Here is a 16,972-nt window from a genome sequence, read left to right as displayed (position 1 = left end):
CACACTTTAAATGTGAGGGTCAGAAATCAGCCAAAATCTTAAAAACCAGAACGAATTTCCACAAGTTATTCCCCATTTTTCAAGGGAAATCTTGTAACAGGCTGATGTCACAGCAATGTGTAAGAACAGACACCTAAGATATTGGTACTTCTGTGTCCGAGGATGCTGATTCTGTATTCCTTCATCAGTCATAAACAGGTATAGAATGTCTCACCCTTTTCTCTTTGAATTCCTCAGGTGGAAAAAAGGTTGAAATTAAGGCAGCATTATCCTGGTGACACTGGGATTCCCACCGAGGTTGACAGATCTCTTTAGTCTGCATTGAAGTGTGAAGGAAGGTCTTAAATTCAATACTCATTTGACAGATTATCAAAATCAATATATTTTAATCTGAAGGACAACTGACTCCAAAGGAAAGTTTATGAATTTATTACAAAGCCAAAAATAACTGAACATACAAGCACCTCAGCAAGAGGTTCCAGAAATAGACTGGCACTAATACAAACATAATCCTACGCAAGAGTCTCAGAGGACTCAAAATAAAAAGAAAGTCAATTCTAGAAGCATCAGGCATGCAATCACTGTGCCCACTGGAACTCTCGACTGCATCTGTTCCAATGGAAAGAAAATATTAGTCTGTCCTTACACTAATTCTAAAGTGACATCCCTACTTTACATACCTCCCAGGCAAGAGAAAAAGGTGTCAGCTGTGAAGGCTCCCTAAGAAGCACATTCCCTTTTTTCAAGTAACTAGCCTAAACTACCGACCATCATTCTAAGATGCTCCTTAATTTCTCCTGCCTAGTCCAAACTATGACCCATGCCTAACTGCACAACCAATTGGACTGCCTTAGACAGGACCCAGTCTAAACCCAACTGACCCTAACCCTACCTTCACTAAGACCGAACTAACGCTCCACCCTCGGGGCACTTTCCCTAATACAAAATCCCAAAAACAATGGGTAGGCCCATGACACTCCTCCTTCAGCAGGTACAGCCTCTCGTACTTTTACGGTATCGAACCTTCTTCTTCCAAAAACCATTGCTGTGTCCTTGGATCCCAGGCACCTTCTCCGCCAAATGTTGTAAATGCACCTGCCAGCACATTCCCTTCGTCTTCACTCCTACCAATCTAACTTCTAAACAATGGCTCATTCTACCTAACGAGCTACATGGCCTTGCACCTGCAAAAGAAATGCATGAGAACAAGCCCTCTGCACGCTCAAAGTTACAATTCGAAATTCAACTGCAAACATAAGCTTTTCTCAAGGTACATTTCCCAGCCCGACATCTCTAGTCATGCTGAGAAATCCACAATTAGGCCTCTGCTAACGTTTCTTCTCTCAGGTCTTTACTCTTTTAAATGCATTTCTAGTACAACATCATAAGCATTTCATTAATAAATCCTAACATTACTCTCAATGTTAACGAACATTATTCTCAGGTTAAAGCATTACAAATCTCATTAAGCAGCCTATGCGTGCAACTTTAATATGGCACGTTTAATCTCGAGGCACATTACATACACGGAGCAATTAATCCAAAGTTACTTAAAACATTATTCTCTCGGCTAAGCACTATATTAATCAATAAATGACATGGGCATGATTCTTTATACTGCAACACTCTCGATTAGTCCTAAAATTCTAAAACCAAACATTAGTAGGGTCCTCTAAATATGCGGGTGCTGACTACGGGCGGTTATGATGCACCCCTACAATTTTTCAAACAATATGGCGCTCTATCAATCCTTTTATTCCCCACTGTTCTTACAACAAAAAGAGGCTCGTCAAATATATCTAGAAATATTAGTATGACAGATCGTTTCCATCTGTTAATGATTGTCAGTTCAAGAGATTTAAAATGTGTCTCTTTTAATGAAAATGCCAGTTGAACTAATGTGAAATGGACAGGTGGATTTAGTCTCAGCATTCAAAATTGATTTAGTGGATTTACATCTTGAGATATTTAGTATAATGGGTTAATATTGGATTCAAGTGCCTAAGGAACAGTTCAAAAGACAAAAAGCAAATACTATTCCACGGGCATTAAACGTGGAGTGGAGCTGGAAAAGCTGGAATCCATACTGGAGGAGCAAGTGATCTTCAAGGGCTGTATTTATATGTAGACAAACAGTATGGGCGTTACCTTTTAGAGATCTTTCAAACCTTAGCTGGAATCTCAAAGGAGGTAAGAATCTTGAAATATCATGGCAATGAAAATGCGGATGATAAAGTGGAGGAAACAGATAATACAATATATGCCTAGTGTTTAATTAAATTCTTAGAACTGCATAGAGAAATATGTCCTTTTAATTTCCTTTCATAGATAATTTAGGAGCCAAGCGATATATTAGCCTGTATGAGGTCTCCCCTACGTACAGCTTTCACTGTCTGTTGTTGAAGACCTATAGCTTACTGTACAATACGTACCAGGGGCTTTGGGTCAGCCTCTGCTTACTGATTGGATGGGTTTCTTGTCTACCTCAGTTTCATGCTCTTAATTCAATGGTTTTCCTTTATTCTTGTTGTGTCCTACCCCTGGTCATAACTTGTGTACCCTTGTTTTCACTGATTAACTTGCATCCTTCCAATGCTGACATCAGGGAATGCAATCAACATTTTAGAGCTCCATTTGAATACATGACTTTCTCAACTCTCTCCCCTGTCTGCTGTCTTTTTGTTACTCGCTTCACCTCTTTACTCATTTGTTCTCTACCACCCTCACCATCCCATCCCATTTTATTGTGCTTTTTTACATAGTTTTTGCCAATGCCCAGTAGTAGCAAATAACTACAGTCCACTTACTTCCCACTTATCTATTTCTCCCCAGCACATATTGGGCTTTTTTACAAGGCTTTAAAAAGATCCATTTTTTTAAAACAGAAGTTGTTGTTTGTAAATGCTGGGAAGAGTTGGATAGGCTCATTGAGCAGGGTAACTGGTCATCAACATCAGTTTAGACAAATGCTGGGAGAAATGACAACCAACAGATGATATGGACAAAGCTCTTGGAGAACTACAAAGTGAAACAGGTAGTAGGTAGCGAGTGCAATTTTGAGCATCTGCACTATCAAGGGAAGTGTGGCAGTCTATCCCAATAGGCATCATTGAAAACAGTATTACTGCTCTGAAACAGGGAATGGCCTCTTGAAGGAATCTTTAACATGAGCAATAAAAAGTCCCAAGTTGGCGGGCAAGGTTCTTGCCGCAATTCACTAATTAAATCTATGTGAAAACTAGGAGAGATGATGGACTTTAAATTAGACTAGATAATTTTGTTTCTTGACAGAAACTATTTGGAGACGTTGGTTGACAATAATACCATTCTAGCAAACCGTAGACAGGTTTCCGAGTGGTCTTAAAGAGGATGAAACATTGACATTCGTTAAATATCTGGTTTACAAATTCACAGAGAGCAAGTGAGGATAAATAAACTAAAGTGGTGTCCAGGGCTTTATTTGATGAAGTGGATGAGCACTCTCCATACCTTTTGTCGTGTACACAACTGTTCATGGAGAGCACACTCACTACAGACACTGAAAGCTCTTTATGAGGCAGGCATATTATGAAAACTTACACTCCTTACCAATAATAGGAATAGCTTACTTAATACTTATAAGAGTATATAAAAATGAAAAATTACTTTGGGTGATGTCATCAGCGACGTCCACAATGATGTCATTTGAGATGTCTTCAATTGTGTCATTAATGATGTTATTGAAAAGGTCATGACTGATGTAATATGTGAAGCGGTACAAAAGGGGGTGGTGGTGGTGGGTGATGTAATATGTGAAGTCATAAGCTGTGCATGGCGGGGGCACAAGTTAGGGTTAGTTCACCTACCTTTAACAGGGGAATTTCAGTACTTTTTTTAAGATACAAATTGTGTGTTTTAACTGACATGTTCTTCTAACTATAATGTCCCTTTAACCTTAAGGTGTTTTCAATACACTTCTAAGGTTTTGTTTTTTAATTTGTGAATTATTTTCTACATTTTTTACCTAACTATAACCTTCAGGTTTCTCTAGTGAATTTCAAAGTTTTTTTTTTTAAATGTTGATTGTGTGTTTTTTCTTTTCATAGTAAACTTTAATGGTAATTAAAACAAAATCACTTTAAATATATATAAAATAGTATAAAATATGAGACAAGTGTTGTATATTTTTTCTCTTTATATAGCATTGCAGTACCATTGTGGTACTTAGGAATCCAAATGCAAGATCCTGAATGAACTCTGACGTACAGTCTACCTCCTGTTCTGGGTTTCTTGAACTACCATGATACCGCCATATTTTATACACAGTAGTACAATGTTTCCTCAATAAAATATTTATTTTTAAATTAGTTTACAAGCAGAGGCCTTCTACCTGTGTTTCTTGTAGTAGATTCCCTATGTGTTTTTTTTATAAACATATTTTCTTATGGTTTCGAGGTGTTGCTGTAATATATAGGAAAACCACTGCATCCAATGGCAAGGATTGGAACTTGGTGTTCATGGTCTTGGAAAATGATACCATAAAACCATCATAAAATCTTAAAAGTTATAAAACACTATTTATTGTGGAAGTTTGAGGGCAGCACTTTCTTCAATAGGTAATATTATGAGTATCCTTTCTGTCTCTTTACATCATGCGCAATATGGGGCTCATTAAGGGGCTCATGGGGCTCATTAAGATATTGGGCGGATCGCCACCACCCGTATGGCGGTGGCGATCCGCCTGCAAAAAACCACCACCCGCATAAGAATTCCCCCCGCCACATTACCATGGCGGGTGGGGACCCGGCAGACGGGAAGACCCTCTGCCGGTTTTCCGCCGGTAGGCAATCCGCCTAATTGCGTACCGGGCAGAAAAGCATTTTATATGGTGGCAGTGTCTGGTAGACACCGCCATCCATATTAGTATGCCGGCGGGGTGTAGCCTTTCAGAAAGGCAGGCGTTTTTTGCCATTGGGGGCCTGTAGTGGGCTGCCAGGGATTCTGGGGAGAAGGGGGTGCACATGGGGGTACCTATGGTACCTCCCTGCAGTTCCATGCACAACATGGCAGGCACCGCGTGGTGCCTGCCACGTTGTGCATGGAAGTGCACGACATGCCTTCTTGGCATTGTGACGGGCGGTGCCGAGAGCACGGCCGCCGCAATGTCAAGAATGCAGAATGAGCCAGCCAATGTGGCGGGCGCATCCTAATGTCACCAACGGGACCCCCGCACCAATGGCAGGCTTCCCGCTCCACAAAAGGATCCTAATGACCCCCTTTGTTTCTGTGTTTTACAGTCTTGCAGTAGCACCCAAGTTGCCTCACAGAGTACAACAAGATCAATATGACATACAGAAACAAAAGTTCTGATTGGTTGAAAATGCTGTCTTCCTTTGATTTATGAAAAGACCATGGGCCGGATGTACGACACTTTTTAGCTGTGGCAAACATGAAGTAGTCCCATTTGCGACCGCTAAAAAGGGTTGTGATATGTACAAACTCTATTTTGTGAGTCAGTAACCTATTACCGACTCACAAAATAGGGTTTGTGTCTCGCTATTAGGAAGGGGGGTTCCAAGTGCGTCTCTTCCTAATAGCAAGTCGCAGTGGTATGTGAAATTGTTTTGCAACTGCATTCGCAGTTACCACCTACTGCAAGTAGGTGGTAAGCCAGTCGCAAATGGGAAGGGGTCCCATGGTGCCCCTTCACTTCTGTGAATGTATGCAAAAATATTTTTAAGAGGAGGCAGTGGTAGCACGGACTACTGCCTACTCTTAAAAAATAAAAATAAAACTTTTTTTTTTCATTTAAATGCATCCCGTCTTCTTTTGAGGTAAACGGAATGCATTTGAAAAAACATTTTTGGACTGCCTTAGACAGGACCCAGTCTAAACCCAACTAACCCTAACCCTACCTTCACTAAGACCGAACTAACTCTCCACCCTCGGGGCACTTTCCCTAATACAAAATCCAGCAGGCCACCAATCTTGTGATATGTGAGATTCCTAAGGGGTAGCAAATTGCGACCAAATTTATTAATATTAATGAGGTAAGTCTTTAGTGATCCCATTAGAAATCGCTAACAGTGTCTGAGGCACTGTTGTACAATCTATTTTGCCAGTCGCTAATTGCGAGTCACAAAACATCGCAATTTGCGACCTACTAAATGGAATGGTCATACATCCAGCCCCATATCATTTTAATACAATTTGAGAGAACCAATTCGCTGGGAATAGATGATATGCACCTAGTTGCCATTTTTTGGATACTTCTAATTTTTTGAGGGCATATTGAATGGAAGTATGGCATCTAGAGAAGACAGACCAGCCCAGATGAAGGAGGAGGAAGAAGAGGAGACTGCTGGGCCTGAAAAGGAGTCACAGGAATGTTAATTCTTTGACATACCAAATGGACCGAAGAAAAGAGAGGTCCGTTAAGTAATGGTCACCAGCTTGTAAACTCTGTTCATTCTTCAGTGTTTGTCATTGATCTCCCGCGTGTGGCTGATTTGAGTCTGCCCCCTGCATCTTTCCTGATAACTCACAGAGAGTTTTGTATAGCGCGGACAAGGTCCTTACAGATATCAGAGCGCGGAAGACGCTTCAATCTACCGGCCTGAGGAGTGTGGCGGCAGTGCAGCGGGGGCCAGGGACTACACGGCCCAGAACGCCAAGAGGCTACCGGCGTGACCAGTGGCCCCTCCCCCAAGCCACCGGGGGTTTCATCAGCATTTCGCGCCTCCCGCTCCACGGGAGACGCTTCAATCTAAGGGCGGGCTGTCCGGGGCAAGAGGAGGCCGGGCTTGGCCTACCCCATTTCATCTGCCAATCGATGCTGTGGACCCCCAAAGGTATTGTACTCTCAAATTTGCCATCAGAGGGGTTGTTGGAGTCCCTGTTCGTCACTACTGTACACTTCTTGTTGCTCTTCAAGGGACCAATTGTCTGACCTCATTGACATTGATATTGCCTCTGTCCGGCTGCAAAAAATCTTTGCCTGTTTCCATTTATCACTATTTCCCTGGTATGGGAAAACGGAAGGATATGGAGGGTGGGGTGTATCCTCCAGTAAAAAGGGGAAAAAGGCAAAAAAAACACCCCATGCAGCAATGAACTGTGGGTTATCCAGAATTGAAGACCTTGTTAATGATTGCGAAGAGGCTTTAGCTGGAAACAGTACGGAGGTTCTAGATGTTCCTGTGCAAAAGTCTGCTAGGGTTTCTCCCAAGTTGCAAAGAAAACTAATTCCTACCATGTTTGATAAACAGAACCCCCGTAAGCAGAGCCCCAGTGCTTCACAAAAAGCAGGACCAGACATAGATCTTATTGTGCATATGGCACCAGAGCCAGAACCTCGCGAGGGGCCAGATCAGGACCATGTTATGCCTTTGGTCCCATGTACAAATAGGTTTGCTCCCCTGGATTCAGATCCTGCAGACATAATAGATACTTCTGAATCGGCAGCGAGGGGTAATCCCGATAGAGCTACTGAGGGGAGAGATGCTAGCTGTAACCTATGCATGACCACTAAGTTTGAGCTCCTAGATAGGATACAGACCCTGGAAAATTTAGTGTCATCCTTAACCGCGAAGGTGAGGGTCTAGCTCAAGGGAGAGGGGTCAGGGGTTTAGACTCTGCTCCACCTACCCCACGGGGGCAACTCAAAACTCAATCTAGAGAGGTTATTCCAAATGCCCCCTCTTCAATGGTTAATGATCTAAAGGGCGGTGGGAGGGTAACTAGACAACCTCATATCCCTAGTTCATATGCTGACTCTGTGAGACGCACTACGCCAACAGGGCCTCCCCTGGGACAAGCCCCACCCACGAGGCTTAAGCAACCAGTGGTTCGCCCTATTCCAGCTCCGAACAAGTTTCCACTAAATTTGGGCGCACAAGGCATTCCACCACACCGTCTATCTGCTAGGCCTATTGTTTACATGACTCACATTCCTAAATTGGTTACGGCAGGGGGCTACGAAAGTAATGAGTCGATTCACAATAAAACAATCCACTGGCTGAGGCACACAAGGGGGTGCAGATCTATTATAAGAGAAGACATGGCTAGAGTGAGACGGATCACTAGATATGACTCCACGACCGATTGCGTGGAGACTGATATCCTGGACCCTATTATAGCAGAGAATGTATTAATTTGGGATTTCAGAACATCTCCTCCTGAACACTCCTACATCCAGATCCGCCGGTTCCCTCTCTGGCAGCAGGCCCATGTGCCAGAGGATTCCGGGTTGAGCCAAATTGACTGACTAGACAGTGCACTTACTCTTCCCTTGTGTTTCGATCCATACCCACTAGGTGGGGAATCAATGAGCCAAGCTCCCTTTGACCAAGCTGCTGTTGTCTTTACGACCAACGGGGAGACCGCGCCTGACAATCTTGGTACAGTGGGTAAAGGGTTATCATACGATGTCAATCCCAGCAACAAAACACCGGGGGTAATCCAGTTAATATCCTGGAATATAGCAGGCCTCCAAAAAAACTTAGCTGATCCAGAATGGAATGAATTTATAGGTAACTACTATTCTGTTCCAGGAGACATGGAGTTTGGTTCCTCTTTATAAATCAGGGTTTACCGCATACCACATGCCTGCGACCACCTCGGGTAGGGGACGCCCATCGGGGGGACTCATGATCTGGGTGAATATCGAGCTGAACTGGCTAGTATCTAACCATGATACCTTATCCCAGGACATCCTCCATCTATCTATTGGAGGGGATGAAAACTATGCGCACTTGGAAATTTTTAACATCTATGCCAGAGGGTCACTTGGAGCCCAAGTTATCTCCACCCTAACAATTCTCGATACGGAATTGTCGGCCATCATCACTGATACAGGGATCATCGTTGCTGGCGATTTCAATTGCACCTTTGAGCCCCTGTGCAGTGAAGATATCCTGGGCACCTGTGGTGAGGACTCCAAGTGGGCTATTCCTCAACTTAGCTTAGCACCAATAAAAAGATGGTCCCAAAGAGCCGTACAAATCAACGCTCTGACGATGAAGCATAATTTACGAGCAGCAAATGGCAGAACCCGATCCGACCCTATGGGAGCATACACCTATAATAGATCTAGTTCCCCGTCGCGCATCGATTACATTCTACTTGATGTGGGGTTGTGGGCTGACCTCATTGATATGGAGGTGATTCCCAGGTGCGACAGTGACCACAACCCTCTATGTATGCAACTGATGAGAGCACGGGGCACTACCTCTATTGAGCTGGCCAGTTCCACAAGGCTGTTGACAAGGGAGATAACGCCCTCTAATTGCAGTCGCCGCTTGAGATGGCAGAAGGTTGCTAAGCAGGAATCAATACTGGTAACCATCAGGGAGGTCATGGAACAGAGCATCGGAAAGCTCGATGCTAAATCAAGTCACATTTCAGTGGCCATACAGGATTCGAAGCTCACAGAGGTATACCAGGAGACTCTGGGGAAGGTAGGGGAGTTTTTCCTGATTAAAGAAAAAGGTGGCCGCAAGGCCCCCCCGTCCAAAGGCCGAAAACCCGTGGTACTCAGACGTACGACAGGGTAAGGAGACAGGAGCTGTCAATGGCCCTAAGAGCAAAAGATCAGCCTAGTATAATTGTAGCGAGAAAGACCTACTACAGGACCATTGACAAAGCCAAGCATCTGTGGGAAGAAACGCATTGGCAAGAACTAAAATCCGCGGCCCAGTTGAAAGACTCAACCAGATTCTGGGAGTTAATCAGCATTAGCACAAGGAAAGGAGTAGACCCTGTATTAAATCATATAGTAGGGCGCCAATGGTATGAGCATTTCTATGGCTTGTATTCCAGTGGGGTAGGGAATGTGCCAACAGAGCAAGAGATTGGGCTGGCTTTTCCCGAATCCCATAAGCAGGGGGAACAGTTTGGGCTAAGAGAGGTCTCATCGGCAATTGCAACAATTGCACCGGGTAAGGCCGCCGGTCCCGATGGACTCCCTGGTGATCTAATGCTCTATGATAAAAACATCTGGGCGGATTTTATTCTCCGGATTCTCAACCTCATTGTGAGCGGCCATCCAGTGCCAGACTCCTGGAAGGGTGCAGAGGTGGTGACCATCTATAAGAAGGGGGATAGGGAGGATCCAGCCAACTACAGACCGATCAGTTTGATCGACGTAGCTCAGAAAGTGGTTGGCAGGGTCCTCCTAATGAGACTGAGGCCTTGGATCGATGAGGATGGAATTTTGTCACACTTTCAGGCAGGGTTCAGACAGGGCAATTTTTTGCAATATACTGGAAGTCTGTTACTATCGAAAAAGGCAGCCTTTACTTGGCGTTCGTAGATTTAAGAACGGCCTTTGACCTGGTCCCTCATGCCAAGCTATGGCAGGTAATGTTCCCTCTGCTTTTAGACCTCATTAAACGTCTCCATGAGTGGAACTATGCCAAAGTGAGGTGGGGTAGCCAGGGCCAATTGACTGAGAGGATAGCGGTTGAGAGGGGGGTCCGCCAGGGTTGCGTTATGGCCCGATCCTGTTCTCCCTATTTGTTATTGGGGTGGTGGACCATTTGAGGGAGGATACGGCCCATGCCCCAACCCTGGCGGGGGAAAAAATGCCGACCTTGCTCTTCACAGACGACACTCTCTTGATCTCAAAAAGCCCTATGGGGCTACAAAAACTACTCGTCCGCTTCACCCAGTTTTGTGATGCCAGAGGCCTGACTATAAATACATCCAAAACAAAGTTACTGGCACTGGCACCATCGAAAAGCTTTAGAAACAAAATTAGGCTGAATGATTCCCCTCTGGAACTTATCGAAGACTTTGATTACCTGGGAGTGCGGATTATCAACCGGATGAAGTGGTCCTCCCATCTGGCAAAAATGCTGCTCAATCATAAATGTGTGTCAGGTCCCTTTCATTTTCAGGTCCGATCACCTCTTCAACCGCTTTGGGCAAGCCCCGTCTGGTTTCTGAGCGATTATTCTTTCGTGGAAGTTGGAGGCAGAGATGGTCCCATTTCTGGTTACAGAGAGAGATCGCAGTTCAATCCACTGGCGGTCCCGATCTTTGAGGCGGTCAGCGTTCTAGTGTATTTCTGATCCGCCATTTTGTGCGCTCGCGGACATTTCACTGCGCACTTCAACTGTGAAATCTCGGCAGTTGGACATAATTTTCCGGAGCTCCTGAGTTTCCCGCAAACCTTCGTTTTAATTCCGGTTTGGGGTTCTCGGAGCCTTCTGTTTCTCCCGTTATCAGTCTGTTTCTGAATTACGAGTCCCGTGTGGCAAGTCTCGTAATACCTCGTAATTCCCCTCTGCAGTTCCTGTCCAATTTGAACTCGTGCATTGGGAGCGGAGGAAGAATGCACATTGGTCTGTTATCTTCCCTTGGTCCAAGTTGGCAGCTGAACTCGTAGGTGTCCCGCTATTTTGAATCTTCTTCAGGAGCGCGGGTAAGCTGTCAATCTTCCTTGTTTTTACGAAGCTGTCGCTAGACCTTCAAAAGGGTGCATATACAAACTATTTGAGAAGACAGCAGTCCAGTCATATCAGTTTGGTCCAGCATGATTTATTCTTGTGAAAGACTGTCCTAGTCAAGAGTAAATACCTGTTCTGCGTAATCAGAAGTAGAGTCAACTACCAACCTTCAAGTATATAGGGGTATTATTATATATGCATATGTAGGATACTCTTATCTACCGCCATTTCATCGGTTCCTCAATCCTCTCCAGAAGGCTTCGTTCTTCAGCTTCTATTCACAAAGACTTTTCACTTCTACGTAGTACGCAGTCATTTAATCAGAGAGAGGCATATTCCACACACATTAAGGTATATTGAAGAGAGGGCAAGGAAAAGTACTGAAAGTTTAGCTAGAGTTGTCTGAGAATGTATTAATCCTGTGATTAATGTTTTAGGTTTTCTTCAATCGAAAAAGACGAAGACTAGAAGAAGACCTCTGTGTGGCAGTCTCTCTGTTTGTTATCCACTTCGCCTTTCCCCCTCATTCCTGGGCTTGGAGTCCTCCGAGGCTAGGGGTGTTTGGGAATTGGGAAAATCTCTTCAGCGAAGTCTAGCAGTTGCCCCCACGGAATCTGGAAATTAAAGGTACGACTTCTGACAACGTGTGTCGGGGGCCATTGCTAAACACCAGCGCCTTTCCCATAGCCGACCTGTGGCTCCTGCCATTAAGGTCTACGAGGGAAAAGCCCTGCCATCATCACTAACTGATGGGTTTCAAGAATGTTACAGACTTAATAAAATCAGAGAACACGTTTTTTAGGGATCTGGTCTCGCTCCCTCCATCGACCTTATTAGTCCCGCTCCGATATGATCTCGAGAGATATCCAATAAATGAGGTGGCAAGGCTGCGCCCCCTATTGTTTTGGACACGCCTCAGAAAGACCCCGAAACTATGTCACTATGCCTCTGCACTGACTGAGCTGATTCAACTAGATGTAGGACATAAGATAGCTTGGCTATCCAAGCTGAAACAGCTAGTGGGGGACATTGGATTGGGAGAGGCCTGGGTGAGCCAGGACCCACCGTCTAAACAGGTGGTAAAGAAGGCCTATTGGGACTGGGTTTCTGTAGCTGCAACAAGAAATCAGAATCACGGCACCCTCCCGGAATTTTTTTTAGATGTGAAGCCAGTACCTTAACTAACTAGAATCCTTCCTGGATCTTATTGAGTCCCCGAAAGATAGGGCACTCTATCTGAAGTTTAGGTTCGGTACCCTCCCACTGAACGACTTCAGAGCGGGCTGTAGGAGGTCAAGGGAGAGTGACACAGGGTGCCCGGGCTGTGCCTCCCCTACGGAATCTGTTGCTCATTTTCTCTTCGTCTGCCCAGTGTATGGTCAGGCGAGGAGAAAATGGCTGAAGCCCGTCTGTTCTAACTTGGGATGCAAAAACTATAGGGAGGCACTGCGTATCTTAACATCTGAGACCTCAATCCCCAGTGTGATTTGTGGGACAGCTAAGTACCTGGGCTGCGCCTGGCTGACAAGATCGAAGCTTTCTAGGGCGACCAGGTCCAGGCCGTGGATCCGTAGATTTTCACCTTCCATCGGGCTGTACCTTGTTTTTTATGATGAACCACTTTTTAAAATTACGTCTAGTATTTTTTTATTATGATCAATTGTTTATATCAAATATTGAGGATTGATTACGCTATATATATATATTTTTTTTTATATTTTTATATATTGTGTGAATGTATTAACAAAGGGCTGTCTATCTCCTCTATCCTCTTTTTAACTTGTTTTAAATTGCTTTTATACTTTTATGATATTGTATATCGAATAAAGTTATATACAACTACAATTCTAAAATTGTGGCATGCAACATCTGTTATAGGCAAATTAGCAGGAACACTGTCAGGACCATGGTGGCGAGTGTCTGCATGACTGAAATTAACAGAAAGGCAAGCAACCATTTTGCAGGCGTCAACCAAATATCCGCATTGGAAATATCAACATGCATCTACTAGAAGATTTGTAATCAGCTGCTTAAAAAACTTACAAATGGCAAATGAGGGAGCCAAAAGACCAGAGAAATCAGTTCTGGGTCAACGCTCTAGTGTTTGCCCAGCACGCGAGAGACAGCAGACAAATGCGCTCTCTCCGGTAAGGAACAGTGCACTTCAACTGTGATGCGAGGCGTGTAGCATCTCATGTTTGAGTCTGTCGTCTCAGGAGAATTACGTGAGGCGTTTTTGGAAATAGGCGTCTCGTCTCAACTCTGAAAACGCTGAGTAGTGTTCCACTGTGTTATACGAGTCTGGAGTATCAGCAAAATTTATCGCATGTGCAATGAAAGACTATCACAAAACAAAAAGAGGCTTCCGGTCAACTTAGCGAAAACGCTCACAGGAAAGAGTTTTAGAATTAATTTCTTTAGCACGTTATATTTGCTTTGAAGTTCTGTTCAGGCAATTCTTTTGGGGTAACTCATTTCCTTGTGTTAAGGTTCTAGGCAAGAAAAGACTCCATTCTATAAGAAAGTCTCTGATTGGTAAGCCTTCATCTTGTGGATTGACCAGCAGGAAGACAAGGTACCGTTACATTTGAATATTGCCTAAGAATTTTGCTGAAGTGACATTTTTTTTTTAAGAAGAAGACATTTTTGACACACAAGTCTGAGAATAGACAATTTAGGTTATTGTACAAAATACTTAAAATTCCTGGAACAATCAAATACGAAGGAATTTTAACATCAGTTAGAGAGAAGCAATGGCCTTGGACCGTGGGGTATGAAGGTGTTAAGAAAAGAGATAATGCTTTAAGGTTAATGTGGTAGAATGTTTGTTGCATGATTATGTTTCTCCCCATGCAGAAGCAGCGTACCCAGTAGCTGAGACGTAGAAGGTTCCAGTGAAGAAACATTCCAAGGCAGTCTCTCTTTATCCACTTCCCCTTTCCCCCCTGCTGTTGCCCTCACCAAAAGAAGTCTTTCTGGTGGGTGTACTAGTGGTGGGACTTTGGGACCATCGTCGACTCCTGTGGAATTGGTTGGCCTTTTGACAAACATTGGCAAAAACTACTACCTAGATACAACTGGGATGAGAAAACATGCATTCCAGACTCTTTGCTCAAGGAGTGTGCTGACATCAAGCTCAGCTAGACAAAGGAAAGGCCATAACATCAGTCACAACACCACCTGTGTAAGCTGAAGACAATGTTTCATCACCTGTGCTACATCAGTGACAACAGTGACATGATCCCACACAAAGGGGCCCATTAGCATGGCGGGCAGATCGATACTGCCCGACCGGCGGTGGCGATCCGCCCGCCAACACACCCCACCAGACGGCCTTTTACCCCCGCCACATTAGCATGCGGGGCATACCACGGCGGATGGAAAGACCGTCCACCGTTTTTCCGCCAGTAGGCAATTATCCGGCTGAAAAAGGCCCATAATATGGTGCGGTGCCTTGCAGGCTCCACCATCCATATTAGCATGTGGCATTTGCAATGCCTTTCCATGGCCGAGACTCCGCCATGGAAAGGCATGCGGTTTTCACTTTGGGGCCCTGTCCGGGCACGCAGGGGTGTGGGGGGTGGCTGGCTGCACTTGGGGGGTACCTATGGTACCCCCAACATTGGGATGGACAAGGTGGCAGACACCACGTGGTGCCTGCCACATTGTACATGCCAATGCACAACATGCATATATTGCATTGTGGTGGGTGCTGCTTACAGCACCGCCCGCCGCAATGCAATATATGCTGGATGCCACCGCCACCGCAGTGGCATCCTAATTCTTAATTGCCATTGCGGGTGTCTAAGTATGTGTACTTTTTGTGTATGTTTATGTGCATATGTGTATGTGTGTGCATGTGTGACTCTGGTTGTGTGTTTATGTGAGTGTGTGGGTGTTAAATATATATGCATGTTTACATGGTTCTATTTGTTTGAGAGCAGGTGTTGTTTGAGTGTGTGTGTACCTCAGTGTTTATGTCTACATCTGTTTGTATGTGTATATGTTTGTCTATGCCAACCAGAGACACAATTCTGCCCTACTGCTGCTGAGCCAAGCTCCAGCAGGGGAACGCACACAAGGGTCACATTTGGTGTCCAGTGCATGGCCCAGTTCAAACTAGCTCTGGGAGCCGTTGGCTCCTGCTCTGGTGGGAAACTGGACAAAGGACATGGGAGTAACCTCCCCCCTGTCCAGACCCTCCCCTGGGAGGGTCCCCTGAAACATTCCAACCCTTTCCTTAGGGGCTTATCTGAGGGTAGGTGCCTAGATTCGTCATGGGACAAGATTCAGATCAGACACCGCTTCTTATTCTACCGTCTGGGCACCCTGGACTTCGTTTGGGCTCGACTTCCTCTCCCTTCCAGTCAGCATCGTCTGTGCCTGTGCACCATACAGGTACATTCCAAGGCCTGTGGGTATCAAAGACACCTGAAAGAATCTCCCTTGAAGTGAAGGAGTCACTTCCATTCATTTGCAGGCACCGCAACTAAGTCGACTGGTCTGCTGATCCTAAGCTCCTCCGGACTATGAAACGTTCTACAGCACAGGTGGTGGTTCTCCACAGCCCCCGAGGCCTGCCCTGCCCTCTCACAGTGTTTGAGGCGAGTATCCCTCGTGGGGGCTGCGATAACCAAAGCTTTGTGCACCGCTTCAACTTGCAGTTGCAAAGGCTTGTTGGCTTCCTTCCACCAAGATCTTCGGGCTCCAAGTAGCCACAACCTCAGGCATCCCCAGTTACCAAAGTCTTCGTCCACATCACATCGTTTGAACCATGGTCTGCATCTTTTTGGTGAGTTGCTCGAGGTCCTCTTGCAACTCCAGTACCTCTGGATCCTGTTGAGGGTCATCTTTGCTTCCTATCAGCACCCCTGATTGCTCACGTCCTGTTCTGATCCCCCTTTTTTTGGTGAGTCCCCTGGACCTTGCTGGTCCCTACATTGCACCTTCTTCGAGTTCTGAGTGGATTGCCCGTTGCCAAGGCTTTTTGGTGCTCCCGCCGGACACCGACATCTCAGCACTTGACATCGATGTGGGACAGCTCATTCAAGGCTCCTGATCTTCCTCGGTGTCAGCTGGTCAGCTGGTCCTCACAGCTGCAGAGTCAAGGTCATCGTCAGCTATCCTGCAACTCCCAACATTGGTGGGCATTCGTCTTCCAGATCTCCTGGTCACTCCTGAGTCCCCTGTGATGGCAGGTACCTCTCAACTAGAATCCACCTTCAGATTCCACCAGCCACTTTCTGCTCCTTCAGCAGGGGCACTTTCCTGAAGTCCTCCATTGGGTTCGACAGCACTTTCTGACACCACCTCACACCTATGTACCCGTCTTCCCTGGTGTAGGTAACGTGGGTACTAGGGTATCCACGGATGGGGTGGCTCTCCAACCTTTTGTCTTCCAATGGGTTTCTTCAGGGTCCACTGGGAAGGGTCCTTAACCTTTGAAAATCCAACTGCGACGTATACGTTGATTTGTATGGAGCATATGGTCGTGTTCCCACGCTGCACATGCTCTCCATGGGGTTCCTAGTCACTCGCCTTGG

The 16,972-nt window shown here is 45.3% G+C and overlaps 1 long non-coding RNA gene across 1 annotated transcript in view; it reads left to right on the top strand.

Annotated features, from left to right (window-relative positions):
* LOC144819498 (uncharacterized) overlaps positions 1 to 16,972 on the top strand; it is a 160,359-nt gene that overhangs the window by 82,783 nt on the left and 60,604 nt on the right. The window contains exon 2 of the long non-coding RNA XR_013607410.1: positions 13,919 to 14,004. This is a non-coding gene — a long non-coding RNA (uncharacterized LOC144819498). The remainder of the gene's footprint in view (positions 1 to 13,918; positions 14,005 to 16,972) is intronic.

The sequence above is a fragment of the Lissotriton helveticus genome, chromosome 2_1 (assembly GCF_964261635.1).
Source record: "Lissotriton helveticus chromosome 2_1, aLisHel1.1, whole genome shotgun sequence".
Classification (NCBI taxonomy): Eukaryota; Metazoa; Chordata; class Amphibia; order Caudata; family Salamandridae; genus Lissotriton; species Lissotriton helveticus.
Note: the sequence above shows the minus strand (reverse complement) of the source record. Positions and strands in the feature narration are given on the sequence as shown.